Source organism: Halichoeres trimaculatus, unplaced genomic scaffold, assembly GCF_033239565.1.
Source record: "Halichoeres trimaculatus isolate MK-OKI-2021-1 unplaced genomic scaffold, fHalTri1.1 fHalTri1_scaffold_14, whole genome shotgun sequence".
Lineage (NCBI taxonomy): Eukaryota > Metazoa > Chordata > Actinopteri > Labriformes > Labridae > Halichoeres > Halichoeres trimaculatus.
Window position 1 is genome coordinate 31,958,595 of NW_027437192.1, and position 18,936 is coordinate 31,977,530.

Consider the following 18,936-nt stretch of genomic DNA (forward strand, 5'->3'; position numbering starts at 1 on the left):
TGCAGTCTACCTGTACATCACAACCATAAAGACAGCCTTTACAGATCTAAGTTACTTTGTGCTAGCAAACAGGACAGACAGAGGAAACAGGTGATACTAAAAAGAGCTTCAGTGTTACAGACAAACTGAATGTTGTGGACTTTGTTGAAAGCAATGAAAGTTTTCAAAGAGAAATATGATTAAAACGCTTTTCTCTCGGGGACAGCCCCTAAAAAAGTGAAGCCTATGCACCACTTACTTGAATTCTGGGTTTCAATATATTATTTCCATCCCAAAAGTACAAAATTTCTCAAGTTGATTTGAAATGTTTGCATCATGGTGCAGATACAGGAAATTATATTCGGTTTCTGAGTGATAAACATGGTAATTGTCAATGCGCACTTGATTTAACCTTTCAGTGGCTGAGAGCAACATCAGCTGATTCAGCTACTGCACTGCAGAGAAACTATACATTTCAATCAATGATGAAGTGACATGTGAAACACAGCTGTTTGAATGATGGCAGCACCTAATGAAGGTTTTCAACCCTGTAATTATCAAAGTCACATCTGTTATCTGTTTCCTCCATGTCTGTTCTTTGCCACTCTGTTGATGCTCTGCTCTCCAGCTCTATGTGTTTAACAACCTTGTGTTTCGTGCACTGTTTGTAATCTTCCTGACAGATTTACTTCAGTAAAAGGATGTTACATTCATGAGAAAATGAGATTGTCACGACCTGATGTAGCCCCAAAGTGTAAAAGATCACAACCTTTTTCTTTAGCAACCACTTATTTAATGTAACCACAGGCAGGAAATCAAGATTAAAACCCAGGACACAATGAAGTAGTGTAAAATATAATGGACATGCTTCAGCTTATTTGGAACAACTAGTCCAGTACCTTAATTATTTTGATAAAACATTGCTCTCACCAATTCACCAAAGATCTGAAAACTAAAAAAATTAAAGAGGGGGTATTGTTTATTTTACTTTTTTAGGCTTGATACTGTCCCTCTGGCACCCTTGTTATTGCTTTACATGATTTGATTTACAGCTCAAAAATTCTCAGTTTCTATCCCACTGCGTTTTTTAGACAATTCTTTATTTCAGTTAGTGTCCCACTCCACAATCCCCCTACCCTCTGATTGGCCAGCCCTTTGGAGGTCTGTCCAGGATGGAGCTAAAACAAACCTTGGTGTTTGAGGCCTGCCCTTCCAACTTCTCATGAGCTAGTCAAGAGATCCTTATGTGGTGACCTAGTGGTAATAGTATGACAAAAAAAAAAGAAAAAAATCATCACAGTATTTTGTAAGATTGTGGCAGCATCATGGTAAATCAAGGCTTTTAATGAAATGATAGACTAATTAATTTAATTTATTCAAAAATCATGGATGGGCTAAACCAATGTTTTGATAATTCTAATTAAAAAATTATTCTAATTTATCTAATCGTCACTTCTCCTTCCCATCACTATCAACAATATAAATATATATTCCTTCCAAGTAGGCCTGTCACAATAACAAATTTTGCTAAACGATAATTTTCCAAAATATTATTGCCGATAAACGATATTATTGTGAATATTATTTTGATTTTTTTTCCATTTTTTCATTGATGTAATTATGATAAATGGGATAATAAAGTGAGTACACCATATCAAAAGCAAGAAACTTTAATTTCTTGAGAGTATTTAACTGTAATTAAAAGGTCAGGATCTTTTCAATAAAATAAATTAAACAAAAAATATAATAAATTTAACAAACAAGAATCTCTTTTGGATAAAAATACATGTTAATGAAAATAATTAATACTAATCAAAAACAATAAAACATAGACCCTGTCTCTAAAGAAAAAACAAAACTCCAAAAAAAATTAACAACAGTAAAACTATTGCCTAAATAAAAGGGAGTATATACAGTTTCTGAATTGTTTTTAACATGTACTTTTTCCCAGTCAATCCGTACTGTCTGTCAAACATTTTAAACATTTCTGGCTTTCAACCGTATTGAAGGGCTGCATTTCTTTGGCAATGTAGCTGTCTTTGAGCGCCCACCATTTGGCACTTTTATTTCTATTTACTTTGCAGACCAGAAGCCTCAGTAAGAGTGGATTGTCAAAGAACAAGGCTTTGCTGAACCTCCGTCTTCTTTGTCGCCACTATTTTCAAACAAATGCGACATATCAGCTGGTTGGTGTTCATGAGCTTGCACTTTGTTTATTCTGATAAAAAACAAAATATTCCCACACTGGGACTGTGGCAGGCGGCTTAAGAACCGTATCTTTTGTGCCATCACTCATATTAGCGTGTGTTTCCTCCTTACCCCTCAGGACGCTCGCTTCAGTTCTCTGTGTAGGCGCGAGCAGCCCCGTCTTCACCCCACAGATCACTTTTTTGACAGATGCTCACTCCGCTATAAATCTGCTTAATCCGCTATAGAACCTATGTACCCCAATGTTAGGAAAGATAGACGTAGTGAACCATCTTCTCATTCAGCCTCTTTGGTCGAAAGAGAGGAGGAAAACAAACATGCATGCACGTGTCAGTTTATCGAGGCTGGCAAACTTAATGAGGACGTTTTTATTTCTTGTTCAGTTGATTGTTTTATTAATTATTGTGACAGGCCTACTTCCATGTTTTGAATATGGGAACACATTTTTTTTTTTTTTTAGTTTTAGCTTCGAGCCATGAATCAGTTGCTGCTTTGCTAATTCACAGTAACAACACCTACTGTGGACAGACAGAGCACTGTATATAAAATGATAAATCAGCACACACAGTAAAGCCACAGAAAGGTTTCCAAACCACTATGTTAACTGTTATCATGCAAATTGGACAAAATTGTACCTCATCCAAGGCCACAGCATTTTTCTGCATGACGGCTGACACACTTTACGGGGACATCAGAGGCATAACTGACACACTTAATAGATTTGATCCCTCAGGAAAGTCATTGTTTAAACTCAGCTGAGCTGTTAGTCCACAACTTCCACACAATCCTGTTTGTTCACTGTAAGCTCCCAATTAGCTTATTAAGAACTCTCAGTTCATCGGATAAAGAGTCCAATCAGCCAGAGGGCCCAGCTCATTCTGCAGACTCTGCAGAATCTAAATGAAGAGCTGAGTTGGAGTTTGAGAGCGAGCTGCGTGGATTTCAATGAGCTACTGTCAACAGATAATGAAACACAGGGCTGATTATGTAAGTCCTACTCAGACCCACACTTCCCAACTGCTCCAACAGCTGAAATGTCTCTTTCCTTTCATGTTTATACACTAAACAAAGATGCTGGTGTTACGAAGTTTGCTAACTTTTCACAATGAAATTTTTGATGATCAAGCATGGAGATGTTTACTCGATATGACAGAATCAAATACAGTCACATCATTTTTTTATCTTTCTTACTGCAAAACTGAAAATACAACAACCCCTCTTTTAAATAGGGAAACATAGTAGTTTAACAAATGAGGCCCAAAAGCTTGAATGTTAGCTCCTGTTTATCCCCAAAGAGCAAAGAGGAGGACATTTCTTACAGTAGGGTTATCACAGATTATAGATTAGCAATTAGAGATCCTGGATTCATGGGAAAAGTTTCAAGAGAGAAGCTGGTTTCTAAACTCTTAACCTTTTATGTAAGATAACAAAAAGTCTGTGAATGAGAGGATCCATTAAAAAAAACATGAGTATGAGTCATGAGCAGTGCATGAGTCTTCATCCAAAATCCAGCTGAGCTATTAGCAGCAGGCTCTCAGCCCTTCCCCTACACTGATGGCCTCATCAAACATACTACATGGTACAAACAGAAATTTAAAAGAAAAGAAAAGAGTGGCTTATATAATGGGAAAAAAGGGTTTAAAACATACTCAGGGACACCAAAACACAGCCTCTTTGGCAGAGGTACAGTGTGCCCACAGACATCAGTTGGATACCTGCCAAGGACAGTGTCATTGTAAACAAGATTACTGTTAAGAGCCATGGTAGGCGTCCATTTCTCACCGTTTTAATCCTGTGAAAATCAATGCCAAATCCCCTGCACCACATAACACCACCATCGGTCAACACATTGTAACTCAAACCATACCCACCTTTCTGAATTTTGAATTAGATGAAAGTTTCCAGCACCTCCTCTGCTATAAAAGTGAAAAGTAATCCCTGTTGACCGCAGCAATTTACAGCTAACTGTACACAAAGCACAAAAACATGACTGACCCGATTACAATGCTGCCTATCTAGAACACATACAATAAAGCTGCAGCTCCTTTTGTCTTCTCTTTCTGAGAGTCTGTGTCGTACTTTAGGGCGTATAACTGCTTTCAGCCAGTTCTAAAAGCACTGTGTGAGCTTGTTCCAACAAGTAGACAGGCCTGTGAATGGAATGCTGAGGAATGCCTCTCGGAGAAACAAGCATGTTGTTTCCCTCCGAGCTTAATGTTGTACACCTGACGCCTACCTCCAGAAACAGAAATGTGATTTGAGTTGATGCTGCATCTGCAGAGCTATAGTCTAACCTGCAAAATAAAAAATGCTAACTAAGAAATGAACCAAATCAGAGGAATAGACAAGTCATCAAATGATGAAAGTGAATTTCTTTATTGTTTTATGTAACTGCTGCTGGAGTTGCCATTGCAGAAAGATCAAGTTTTGCATAATTATTGCAGCTGTACAGCAAACTAAAAATAACTAATCACAAATTAAGTTGGGTAAATGCATATCAATAATCATTTAATTAATGTCACAATCTACAATTTTTATGTGTGTTAGCTATATATCGATTTTATTGCTAATAAGACCCTGTTTAAGGTCCAATAGTCTGCACTGCTACACCAGTTTTCAGTATCATTATTTTTTTAACATATTATATATAAATGCACTTTCACTCTTTGTTACATCAACAACTGCATATCATGCAACATAAAAACATGAATATAATGTTCAACACCAAACTGTCAAATACCAGGCAACACTTTTTAAATTTTTCACTCCTGCTAAACTGTATTACCCTAAAATTTGGTGCAAGGGCTCATTTTTCATAGCGTTTTCATCTAAAAAGTTGGCAGTATATTAAATTTGACCAATATGCTAGCATAAAATGCAGAGGTGTAATGAACCTTGTCAGGCACCTGTTAGCTTTATCATAGACATGAATTTGTATCACAACTTCTCCCTTCTCAACAAGCGACCACTAAAAGCTATGGTCTACGATTTGGAAGCTTTGTACAACTTAATAATACCGTTTATAGTGCTGTAATGGTCCTATGGTCCAATCTACACAATATAAAGACCAAAAAGAACGAAAAAAATCCATTCAGTATATCCGCTGCAAAGCTGCATACTAGTTGACCTGTCCGAACCGCGCGCATGGTATGTGCCACTGTAGCCGAACTCATGCCAAACTACTTAAAAACCTTCCGGGACCGCTCCAGGGTGGATACAGGTGCCTACCTGCTCTGGTGAGTGCTTCCTCAAAAACCACAGAAATCTTGGATAGAGTTTGGTTGTGTGTTGTGCACGTCACAGGGAAAACTGAGGCTGTGCTTCACGTATCAGCTGGCAAACAGCTGTTCGCCGCAACAGGTAATGACTTTGTTTACCACAGTGGGAGATGTCAGCTGAATAACTCTGGTTATTCTGTGGCTGTACTGGCTAATGACTGAACGCTGCTGGTCAGAACGGGTCGGCTCTGTCAATAGATTTTAGCATAAGTTAGCCACACATCTTTAGCATTGTAAACTGAGCTGTTGAAGACACGCAGAGAAAGGTAAAGCCTCACCCACAGTCCACTCTGCTCTGATCAGCTGGCAGTGGCAACGCCAGACCTGCTTCTCCGGCTAATTCATGGTTTTGATCACGCCGGTCTAATTGAAAAAGCTACCACTGTGTGTTACATGGAGGATGACTGAAGTGTTTGTTACATTTTCTGCCGGCCGCTTCTTGCTCTGTCAGAGGGGGCGTGTTGTTAGGAGGCGAAAAAGGGCGATACGAGCTGGGGGGTGGGACCTTGGAACACGGAGGGGAGGGGTGAGTGAGGCTGCGTTTTTCAAATGTGTCTCAAACTGCCAAACTGGGTTTCAGATCGTGGACCATAGCTTTAAGGTGGGTTGCACAACTCCACATGACTTGGTTGTTTAGCAGGTATCAAAGTAAGCTGGGTTCAACTTTCCTGCTAGAGGAGAGCAAAAGCCAAAACCAACAGTACTGGTAAAAGCTACACAGCTGCACAGAAACAGCACACTGCAGACTCAACTTACCATACTTACAATATGTACTGTATTTTCCCATACCTTTCATTGCCATGCTGTTATATTTCTTTTAACAGACTGTGTTCTTATTACCATGAGAGGCATATGTGTTATCCATATTAGGTGCCTGTGGGAATACTACTAAGAGTGTGTGTATGTATCAAGGACAACATTGTTTTACAGACTGCTGTCAACCAGAAACAGACTGTCACAGCATTAAAAACCATTACAGCCTGGCTCAAAAACAGATTGGGTCTTAATCCCTAATTTCTCTATCAGCACATACTGAACAAGAGGTGAATTTTCCAATGAGAGGTGCAGCTTACGTGACTGACAGGTCTGTCACCCTATAGCTAGTAGTGAGAAGGCTTAAAGCCCGCCTCTTGAGTCAGCATTTCTGATGTGGACCCCTGCTGACAATCAGCTTTATTACTCTGCATCGGGAACAGACTGGTGACAGAGACTATGTCCATGTCTCATACACTCTATGATGTGAATGAGCACGTACTGTGTTTACAAACCATGAACCTCATGCCACTGTATCACAAGCTGCAATATGAAATCTCACTATTTTTCCACAGTTTTCGAAAATTACTAAAGAGGTGGTGACTGAACCTCACATTACTGAAATCTAAAGTATAAAAAAGTAATTGTATTTACTGAAAGGAACTTTTTTTTTAAAGTTTGAAGCTGTCCAGTGATTTTATCATCAATGCTTGATTAAGAAGTGGAAGTTTGAAGTTATAACTCAAACATACATTCACGTAGCTCTGTATAAAACCACGACATTTAAAGGTTTAAAGGTTTTCTTTGTTGTTTGTTTTCTGATAAATCAGTTCGGAGCGACTGTCAGCACAGCAAACATCTATGTCAAAGTGCACACAGTATGTCCTCAAATTTCCTGTTAACACTGTACACAAACATACACGCCTACACACAACCATTTTAAATAAGGAATTAAAACTCTTTCATTTTCCTATCAGTATTATCCTTAATTCCAAAAATTATACAGTCATACATTTATGTTGCTGTTTTGACAGTGGTATGGTAGTGATTCACTATGAAAAACCCTGGTTTAAGTTGTGAAAACTAACCCCATACAGTGAGAAAACCTGCCCTGTGATGGGGTTAGCTGTCAGAATGCCTCAGACGATTGGTTATTTACAATTAAAAGAGTCCAAAAACACAGTTCACTGTTTATCTCGTTTAGGAACTGCTACTCTTAAGATGTTTATAAGCAACTGACACCGGAGTCAGTAGGGTGACAGCTAACCCCGGTCTCCCCCTAAGTGTAGCGGCAGCTAAGACTACTTTTGCGCCTTTAAACAAACTATAACAGCCTCAACGAAGTCCATTACACTGTTTCCAAGCCCCCGTATCTATTTCTCCTGTCAATAAGGCCTGTGAGCTAAAGATAGACCTGATTACTACGAGTACTGCCATAATGCTAATCCTCTGCTAGTCAAAGTAAAGGAGAGCCAGCAACAGGTGGCTAACTGCCATAGCTTTAGCTCTGTTAGCTTATATAAATTAGCATCCACCTTGATGTATACATTAAAAAAGCCACTAAAATGAGCTGTAAGCAGGATACTCACCCTTTGACTGGTTGTTGGAGAAACACCCGAAGGTCAGGAGACGTGTTTTTGTTGACTCTCTTTGTCCCCTGATTACTTCTGACACTTGTCGTCTCGGTCCATTCACAGACACTGCAAGGCGGAACTAGCTTCTCTCACCACCTTTAGACCTGGATAAAATCACTAAAGTAACTTCCTCGCGTCGGCAATGAAGTCAAGCCAACAGGGACTCCCTGCTCTTAACGCTAAATGTCAAAGGAGCACTGAACTACTGTGTATAAAACTTCTTATCGAACACTTAGCTGTCAAAAGGTGTTCCAAGTCAACTCGGTAGGAAGATTATATGCGGCTGCGCATGCGCACGTCTCAGCAGGATGCTGCTCCCCCACCTGGGGAAAAAGTAGGAACCACATGACCGAGCGCTCAGGATGTCCTAACAAGTGACATTTCTTGGTTCAGGTTTTACAAAAAGGTTGTGTTATGACAGCAGACAGCATATGATCAAAGTTTGGTGGCTCAAAAGCGTTAATTAATTCCTCCAACACGCTTTTAAACTCAGATGTTATCATTGAAATGAAGGATTCATGCCTATACTGTCAATAGTTTTCTGTGTCAGTCAAAGTCACTTAATCAAGCAAACAATACAGTTGTTGTGCTTGCTGTCAGTTGAATCAGATGGCTTGTCATTTATTTATTTAAAAAATACGGTCTTTGATAGAAAGTTTTGCTTTGAAGAGTAATTAGGATTTTTTTTTTTTTTTTTTTTTTTTGTTATGCCCGGTAGCGAAGAAAACTGTACTAAAAATGTTCTACGTTTTGACACTGCACAAAAAAAAATTTAGTCTGAAGTTTTCCAAAGAACCAAAATCAGGAATAATTGTTTAATTTAAAATGTTTGATTTATAAATAAAATAAAATAAAATAAAATAAAAAATAAAATATATATACATATATATATATATATATATATATATATATATATATATATATATATATATATATATATATATATATATATATATTAAAAAAGGGTGTTGCCATTGCTCTTCACACAAATACAGTGGTACGAAATAAAATACAATAGGGATAATAAAACAAACAAACAAAAAAAAAAAACAATGAGATAAGGCAAACAAAATAAAGCAATATTTACATTATAAATGTTAAAAGTTGAAGTGGGTTTAACAGATATTGAACTCTGTAAGTATATTGCGCAACATAGTGATGCGTTTGCAGACAAATTGTAAAGTCTAGAGTTAAATAAATAAAGATAAGATAAAGATAAAATATACTATATTGATCCCCGAAAGGAAATTCATGTTGTTTGGGCTCATCTTCCGATTAAAGAATTATACACTCTGAAAAATATAGCAAAAAAGCAGAGTAATAACAGAGAGCTGCCAAACTTTGCTGCTACCGCTAGAAGCGCATCATTCGAAAAAAAAAAAAAAAAAAAAGTGTCCAGGTTAATAACCAATGTCAGTTTTTTTAAGGGAGGAGTTATGAAGTCTGATGGCCACAGGCATGATTGACCTCTTGCTCTGTGGAGCATCATGGAGGACTCAGTCATACACTGAATCTGCTCCTGTATCTGACCGGTACACTGTGGAGCGGATGTCAGACATTATCCCAGATGCTTCACAGCTTTGACAGAGTCCTCTTCTCAAACCTTACTGTCAGAGAGTCAAGCGCCAGACCAATAATATCACTGACCCATAAGTCTGTTGGCATCCCCCACTCTCTTGCTGCTGCCAAAGCAAACAGGGTCATGCTGGACATCACAGACTCATAAAACATGCTCAGTGTTGTCCTGCAGGTGTTGCAGGATCTCAGCCTCCTCGGGTGGTAGAGTTCAGACCCTTCATGCAGACAGCCCCAGCCTTTGTCACATAAATTATGTCACAGAAGATTTTTTTTCTATGAAAAAAAAAAAGATTAAAAAAAATTAAAAAGAGCTCTGTAATGCTCTGTGTTTTATGGTATATTAGAAACAACTGGATTAATGTTTATTGAAGAAGTTAGATTGTTTTCAGATTTGTATCTGTTGCCCTTCCCTCCATAAGGGTTCAACACTTAAATACTGCTTCTATGTATGACAAAATGAATAAATTACAACACATTTATGTAAATTTAACAATTCACTGCACAACAGATGGCCCAAAATAAATTGTGCTGCATATAGGCTTTTTTAAGTTAAAATATAGCTGGAATTCTGCAATGAAATCATTTTTGTTAATTATGCAACATTTGGGTATGAACAGGTTTTTGTTTTGCAAAATCTGATTATGTTTTCGTATCTTTTCTTTCATATTAAAAAACAAACAAACAAATAAATAAATAAATAATATTTTAATGTATTCTTTAAAATAGATTTTTTGACTCAAAAAGGGTCATGGTGGACGGAAAAGGATTGATTTTAGCATATATAAATATAAAAGCTTTAACACAGCTGGGTACATCATATTTTACTGATAACTAAATCTAATTCAACTGTGCTCAAACCATAGGGCTTCGTCTCCATGAAAAGTTTGAATGTGGCGCCCTCTTCTGGCTGTTGTCTGAACTACAGCACCTGAGCTTAGTGTTTTTACCACCAAGCACATCAGATGAGTAGAAAAGATTTGTCTGCCATCTGCTGGTCAGGTAAGGACTGTGTCACTGGGTGCAGACCAGATCGTCCTTAAAAAAACGACATGCATCAAGCATCACAAACTTTAGAACAGCTACAGCTGTGGGTATCACTCTGATAGAATCACCTATCTGTGTTTTCAAATGAACTTTTAAGCTCTTACAAAAAAAATATAAAAAATAAAAAAATGCACGTCTTTACACACACTCCACTGTTGGTTAAAATCTTCGAGAGAGGCATTGATGCCAGAGCTGATAGTGGAGTGGTTCAGTTTGTGTAACTCCAATAAAATTTATGCGCCCTTTGTTTTTCTGGCATTAGGAAGTAAACACACCATGAAGTGCTGCGGCTGTGAGAACAGCTGCCACAGACATTCCCAGTCTGGACTTGTTTTCACTGCCAAGGAGGATCACTGTATGTAAAGGAGAAACCCCACAAAAACAAATCTGCCTCTGACCTTTAGGTGGACCCAGTCTAGCCTGGCTGCCCCAGACAGGGTTTCCCATTCCCACCCTTTCACTGCTCTTAATTATAGAAGCTTTTTTCCTTAGAGCATTTCTGCTGGGTCACTGGTTGAGGCCAGCAAAGGTTCATGACGTTGAGTCTCTTATTGTTAGAGTGCTGCTATATTAGAAAGAGGTGATGGAGTCTGAGCTGTAGGCAGCTATATTTTTAAGCTTCTATCAGTTTATTGGCGAATTCCTTCTGAGCTTATTGTTAGTAGATCTGAGCATGTGCAGTCAGAACATCTCTTCCTGTGCTGAAAGCTGAAGTTTAACCAACAGGAGAGCATTATTGTGAGAAGAACACACATTTAGGTTGAAGTTACTAAGTATTTTAGTTTGTCCTTTTTTTTTTATTTTGCACTTTGTAGACGCCCCCCATGTCAAGTCACAGCCTGCTGTGAGTTCAAAGAGTTAACTATGAGGTGTCTGGATTGCAGGACAGCACACAAAGAGGTTGTCAAATCTCTGTTTCTCTGGGATTTGTTGTTGATTTCATCATGAGCAGCATGTTCTCCTTTTCTTCTTTGTTAGCTCACATGATCACAGGACAAGAGATGTCAGCCAGTCAGCTGACGGCACGCTGCTGATGGACAGTGTCTTCCTTTCATATTCAGAAACTGATGTGATGTAAAACATACTTACCACAAGAAAAGACTCAAGTTAAGTAAGAGTATTGGTTTTAAAAGTGAAAAAATAGTACACAAAAAGTCTCTCAGTTACAGTATCTGGATTATATGTAATCACTTACTTTCAGTTAGACACCCCGGTGAAGCCCTTTTAGAGCCTTAGTTGTAACAACAAGGTGAAAAGTAATTAAAAAAAGATGTAATAAAGCCTGCAAAAGATAAGCAAGGAAACAGATGTTATAAAGGAATCTGTTGTGACTCTTTAAAAAGCAAACAAATGATTTGCAGAAGTAATCCACACATTTAAACATACTGATTCAGTTTCAACTTTTTTTTTTGCTGTTTGTACAGTCTGTCCCCATAATTCAAGCAAGTCCCTTCTGAAAGTTTTTATTTACATAGTTTTTTTTTGTTTGTTTGTTTAAAATTATTGTTTCCTGCAGTTTAGTAAAAGATTGATCACTCACTAATTAAAAAAATCAGAAACCAATTAACAGACACTAAAAACACTCAGCAGGAGGTTCGTACACTGTATGTCAAACAAACTTCACGACTGTCAGAGAATCACATTTTTGCATCATGGAAGTTCTCGTCCTGTCCTCTAGGTGGCGACATAGTAAACTCAGAGAGGCACAGATACTGTTAAGGGGAGCGTTTTTTTTCTTATTAATGACGCTCTTTTACATTTTTTAAATTTATTTTTATTTTTTTATTTTACAAAAAAAAATATGGACAAGGCAGTACACCTGACTCACATTACAAAATAATATAAAAACAAAAAGAAGATATTGCTTTCATGTGCAATACTACATGGGTTCTGACTGCCTAGTTGCACAGAAAGGCTGGGGGTGGGGGGGCAAAACCATCATTAGCACATTTTAAATAATTATAGTTACTTTACATGCACAGACATGTCTACATAACCAAGGATCTTAAAGGTTAAATTACTTAAACTTTTATCCTCCAGTCACATGGTTTGTGCTTGCTCATGCTTTCCAGCTTGTGAGTTCTTTCTTCTCTTTACATTTGTAACTTTAACACACTCCTGGACTTCTGGAGAATGTGAGCAGTGGACTCACAGCTTTTGATCTATTATCTCAAGAGGACACAAATATTTCAGCTGATAATTTGTATGTTCTGTGCCTTCTAAGTTTACCCATTTGACACTGATAAGAACACAGAAATGTTGCCCCCGTTCTCTTCAAATAGAAAATACATTGTCACAATAAAATCTGGGACATTGATTGTCTCTCTTTTTAGGCATGCTCTGAGGTTTTTTATGAATATTTTAAAGATATGATCATATATATACTTATTTATATATATTTATACTTCTTACTTTTCCCAGAATGGTTTGGTTCCTTTCTTTGTCACTTACAGGCTGTGGTGTTTGAAGTACTTGAAAGCCATACAAGTAAAAATATACATATCTCAGTTGAAATCTACTCCTGTAAAAGTGAAAGTCACCCACTAGAAATCACTTGGGTAAAAGTCTTAAAGTAACTCAGATTAAAAGTATTAAAGTATCACAGTTAAGAGTAGAAAGAAACAAAACAGCTAGAAATAGTTGTTTCTCTCACAAGCTTTAAGATTAATTCTCCCTCCTTCAACTCCATTCACCTCCTGCTTCCTCCCTCCCTTCCTCTCCTCCCTCCCTTCCTCTCCTCTTGCTCCTTTTTTTAAGTTTGACAGTAAGTTTTAGAACTCTAACATATTGTTGTTTTTCAGCAAACACAGGCCCTTCATCCTGTAGGATGAACCTTTAATCCTGACATAGTGAAAATGCTTTTTAGATATGGAGACAGGTGTCCATCTTCTTCTGAAGCTGAACTAGCAGGAGGTAGTGGTGTCTCTGCTATCACCAGTGGACCAGAGGTTACTTCCATCATACTGTAGACACTGAGGAATATTCCCAGGCTGTGTGTGATCTCACTGAGATGAGTCTCAGTTTGATATGAGAGCAACAGTTATTCACTGAGAACGCACAATTTAATTAACCAGTTGGATAGCTGACTTTTAACCTTGCCCAGTTTCATCATCTCCTTTAGTATTTTATTTTTAACCCCTTGAGTTTTTTTTTGTTGTTGTTTTGTTTTTTACTGTTGCTTTATTGTCAACCTGTCTTTGTTTCTGTTTGAGTTTTATCTGTCTTGTGCAAGCCGCTCCACACGAATTGCTCCATGTGGGATCAATAAAATTGTCTGAATCTGAATCATTATATTGACATTTTAATTTGTAGCGTGTAACAACGGTGACAATGTAAATGTAGAGGAGTAAAAGTGACAGTTGCAATAGATATAGAAACTTAAGTAGATAGCTCCTTAAATCAACTTAGCACTTTTAGTTTGTATTTTACACCACTGCTGACTGTAGCAGTGTATACAGACCAGACAAGATCCCTGAAGACCAATTTTCAGTACTTTTTTGTGTTTATGTGGTAAAAAATATCAATTTGATTTATAATAAAACACATCTTTTATTTCAATTTAACATATTTATTCCTCATTGTATAACCTTGAAATGCTGTGTTCATGCCCAGCATGTAAATCTCCTACTCTTTCACTCCCTCACATTCACAAGGATGCGTTTAGATACCTAAACATGGTACCTGTTGATTGTACATGAATTGGTACCAGTAACTTTTGACGGATTTCGGTTGGTACCTATAAAAGTATCTATTTTGGTACCCATCTCTACTCATGATGTGTTCACTGTCAGGTTATATTCCTGTAAGTCATCATAGTCCTCCTCTCTGACAATTCAGCATACAAGTGAAAGTCAAACAGCTCAGCCTCCTTAATAAATGATCTAACACTAACCCCAGCAAGCTGATAAAATGTTTGTCAATAAAACATTTTAAATAATATTCTCTCTATTTTCATCAGAGAATGTTTTATCTATGATGATCTCTTTATTCATTCATTCATTTTTGTTTTGTTTTGTTTTCTGTTTGTCTTTTGTATTCATTCATCAATCCATCAGTTCATTCATTTGTTGGTTTTTGTTATCTATTTGTAAATATCCAAATTCATTCCTCTTTAAGTTTATAAGTAAATGTATTTAAATATTTATACATCTGATTTATTTATTTTTTGTTGATTTTTTTTAATAAATAAATAATAATAATAAATGAATGAATTAATTTGCTTATATATTTATTCAATCACTTGTTTTTTTTTTTTTGGGGGGGGGGGTTTGTTATTCACCTGTTCTTTCATTTTTTCAGTTATCTATTTATCGATCTTTTTATATATTCATTCAGATTTCCATTAGTTTGTTCCTTTGTTTTGGATTTTTTTTTAATTTCATGTATTCATTTTGTTTGTTTATTTGTTTGTTTTTGTTTTATTTTATCTCATACATTCATTGAGTCATTTTTTTGTTTTTGTTTTTTTTAATTATTTACATCATCTATTCAATTAATAATTTGCTTGTTTGCTCGTTTCTTTATATTTTTCATTATTTATTCAAGCATTGTTTCAATTGATTTTTTATTATATGTGTATTATTTTATTGTTTTGTTTATATGAGTTCTTATTTAAGATCTATAAACTAACATTTTTGTTAACCTTTTGTTTTGAAGCAAATGAATTTTAGAGCTGTAATAAAACAATTCTTTATAAATTTAATCCCTCTTTGTTTTATGAACCCTCTCGGAGTCGATCCTTTCAAATTAAAATAACACTAATAATGACCCTCTGTATATTTTTGACAGCATCATATTACAAACATTTCGTAATGATTGTTATTACAGTGAAGTGTTGTTGTGTTTCACTTTAATCATCAGATTCCGAGAAATTAAAACATGTTACAAAAACAGCCTCCTCATGTCGGATCCATCCAATGAATCAGTAAAATCAAGCTCTCAGATGATGCCTTCTGGCTGACCTGACGTTGTAATTTCCCATCAACATGGTGGTCTCAGTAACATGTTGTTCTTGAACACGCTGTACATGCTTCCCTCTTTCTAGTATTTTTCCATGAGACAGGCCGTGTCGCCACATCCAACGTGCCACCATGGCTGCAGTGTTAATACAGTCCTCTGCTCCTGCATGAAACAGCCTTGTATTAAACTTAGAAACAGTGAACAAACAGAGGAAACCTGCGCCTCTGAACCCTGAAAAGGGGAGCTATAAATACTGTGGATAGTCTGAGCATTTTATGTTGAATAGGGTCTGCACAATACAAGTGCTGCTTGATCAGCTACACCCACGTCTTCACGTCTGCCACGAGTCAGCAGGATTACATTACAGCTTTTGTCTTGTCTCTAACTCAGACACTCATTTCCTGTGAGAAATTATGACCATTTGACCGCAAATTCAATGGACACATTAGAAAGAAAGGGTTTGGTTATATCAGCTCCACTCACTCAGCCACCTCTGATCTCAGGATTTAACAGATTCCAATTCAGTCCACATAACATATTCTGTTCTGTTCATTTTTTTTCTGTGCAAAACATCAACTAGAAAAATAAAGCCAAAAAACAATCAATTTAAATGAGAACAACAATAGAAGAAGAGACTTAAAACAGCCACTGTGGGCGCAAAAACACAAGAAAAAAAAAAACTGCATGCACTTAGAAACACTGAAAACGCTGTAGTCAGCATGCCAGGCCTGTAGTTGGCGCTATAACTGTCTTGTCCAGAGGCAGCTTTTGGTAGATCTCCACCAAGCTAGAGTTGGGCTGATCATCTGATGTATTTGTGAATGCTAAAAGCAGAAGTGGAGCAACAGATGTTCATTTTGTTAAAGACAGTCAGCAGATTCAGCAGATTGAGAAGCACAAGCACAGCATGGTAGACCACCACGATCTTAACAACAGTACTGTTGGACTGTTGGATGCTCTTGTTCGAAGTGGAGCATGATGTCAGCATATCCACTGAAAACTTTGGCTTGCTGTTTACAGGACACTGGTGGCAGCAACGGTTCAGAAAAAAAAAAAACCCTCTGGAGGCTGTTCTCAAAAGTTTGTGTTTGAGGTCAGCTAAAATGCTGTTTCAATATAAATGAGAGTCTGATACGATACCTTTGCATTTCATTCTAAAACTATTGTTGTTTAAGTCCCCTAAGTCTTATCTTGGGCATCATGAGCCGGAGTCGACCCTCAGATCTTGGGGCTCGTGCTGATCTGAGATGTACTGTGGGGCTGGTCCATTCAACACTTTAAAAACAAACAATAAAATCTGAAAACCCGTTCTAAAATTAACAGGAAGCCAGTGCAGACACAGGTATAGGGTAATACGTTCCACCTTTTTTTTTTTTCTTTGGTTCCTGCTAAGAGTCGTACCGCAGAGTTATGGACTAACTGTAAACGTGAAAGTGCATTATGGGAGATGCTAGTATAAAGTGTATTACATTATTCACACATGAAGAAACAAATCCTGCACAACTTGCTCCAAGTTCTTAAAAGATAAAAATAACTTTACTTTTGATAAAAGACAGAGGTGCTAAAAAAAAAAAAACCTGATTTGATGAATGTGCTTATGGGGCGCTGATTGTAAAGTTGCTCACACTGCTAATAACAACATTTCTCCACATTTAGCTCTAAAATATCACTTTTTCTGCAGATTTAGAGAAATATTTGTGAAAAGTATTGTTCAAATATGAAATATAAATGTTGAATATTTTATCTAAATTTTAAACGTTAAAGGTAAATGTTGAATGTTATTCATAACTGTTATAAATGAATGCCCTGATTCTAAATATTCAGCTACATCTTCAAACATTTAGTTTCCATTCTAAATATTTAGCTTAGATTAATAATTTATCAAACATTTCTGAATCTTGAGCAAAGATTTCTAAATGTCTAGTCAAGATGTATAAAACTTTTGCAAAGATTTCAAGATATTTGCTTAGATTTCTCAATACTTTGCTGTGATTTCTAAATATTAAGCCAATATGCAAATTTACACTCCCACCCGCCAGGTAGAACCAAGATAAAAGTTCAAGGAAGCAATTTTGAGATTGTCAAGCTCGACTTTTTCAGTGTCAGCCACAGGATCTTTAACAGCGCCATCACAGCATTTGGGACTTTTATTTTCCAATGGCTGATTTAGCCGACTGGATCGCTTCCTCAAACTTTTATTTTGGTATTCCTGGCAGGCGGGAGTGTGAACTCACATGTTAGCTAAATATTTAGAAATCTTTGCTCAAGATGAAGAAACCTTGACTTCATGTTTAGAAATCTTTGCTAAATATTAAGTCTTAGCTCAATATTTAGAATGAAACTATATGATTAGAAATATAGCTAAATATTTAGAATCAGGACATTCATGTATAACATTAAATAACATTCACCATTTACATAAAACATCCAACATTTATATGTAATATTTGACAAATATATTTCACAAATATTTCTCTAAATCTGCAGAAAAAGTGATGTTTTAGAGCTAAATGTGGAGAAATGTTGTTATTATTTGTAGTGTGTGCAACTGTACAATTGGCGCCCCATACATGCTGATCTGTTTGCTGAGTTTAAAATCACTGTCCAAGGTGACGCCAAAGTTGGTGACAAAGGGTTGAACATTACCTTTGTAGTCCATAAGGGGAGCTGTTAGTCTAAACAACACAATTTTCCCCTCATTTCATCAAAGACCATTTTGGGCCAACCAAGCTTTGACATCATCCAGGCAACTCAGCAAGGGTGTCAGGGTCTGTGGCTCTCCTGGAGATGGGTAAATAAACCTAGCAGTCATCAGCATAAAACTGATGAGAGATGCTGTGCCATCTGAAAACCCAGCGGGAGGAGGTGGAGCAAAAAGAGGACCGGGCCAAGAACTGAACCTTGGGGGACTCCACAGTGAAGAGGGGCAGCAGACCCCCAGCCTGACAGTACAGGATCTCCCTGACACATAAGACCTTTACTGATCTAATGCAGTTCCCTTGACACCAACACAGTCTTCAAGGTGGTTTAAAAGAGTTGAAGCAGTCAGGTCTATAAGCAGTAAAATGTCAGAACTCCCAGAATGGATCATTAAAAACAGGTCAGACCTTTAAAAGTGCAGACTCAGTGCTATGCAGAGCCAGACAGCCTGACTGGAAACTTTCCAAAATACCATGTTCATCTAAAAAGGGCTGTGATTGAGTTTTATTGTCCTGATAAAGTTAGATCAGCTGGTGAAGACTCATCACTGCCCCTGTGAGTGTGAATGGATTTCTCTTTGGGACAATACAACCATTCAAAAGCTAAAATAAGGAAAGAAAAAGTGAAATAACAAAAACAGAAATGTGGGTTATATTTGGTACAGCGGGTGAAGCCGCAGCTCTGATAATAGAGCCGCCCACACGTTCCCTGTGTCACCCTGCAGGAAACAGACAGGAAAACAATGGGCTCATCTCTGTGGACATGACGGCTGATTACACACACAGCTGTATCACAGTTTCACT

The 18,936-nt window shown here is 37.2% G+C and overlaps 1 protein-coding gene across 2 annotated transcripts in view; it reads right to left on the minus strand.

Moving 5' to 3' along the window:
- The window catches only part of phactr4a (phosphatase and actin regulator 4a), a 68,373-nt gene extending 60,231 nt beyond the window's left edge, over window positions 1–8,142 (minus strand). The window contains exon 1 of one of the 2 annotated variants that reach the window (XM_074686724.1): window positions 7,808–8,142. The gene's annotated coding sequence lies outside the window, so the exon portion shown is untranslated. Of the gene's footprint in view, window positions 1–4,058; window positions 4,227–7,807 lie in introns of those variants that run through there. The other variant, XM_074686725.1, reaches the window with a different exon arrangement.
- Window positions 8,143–18,936: the final 10,794 nt, after the last annotated feature.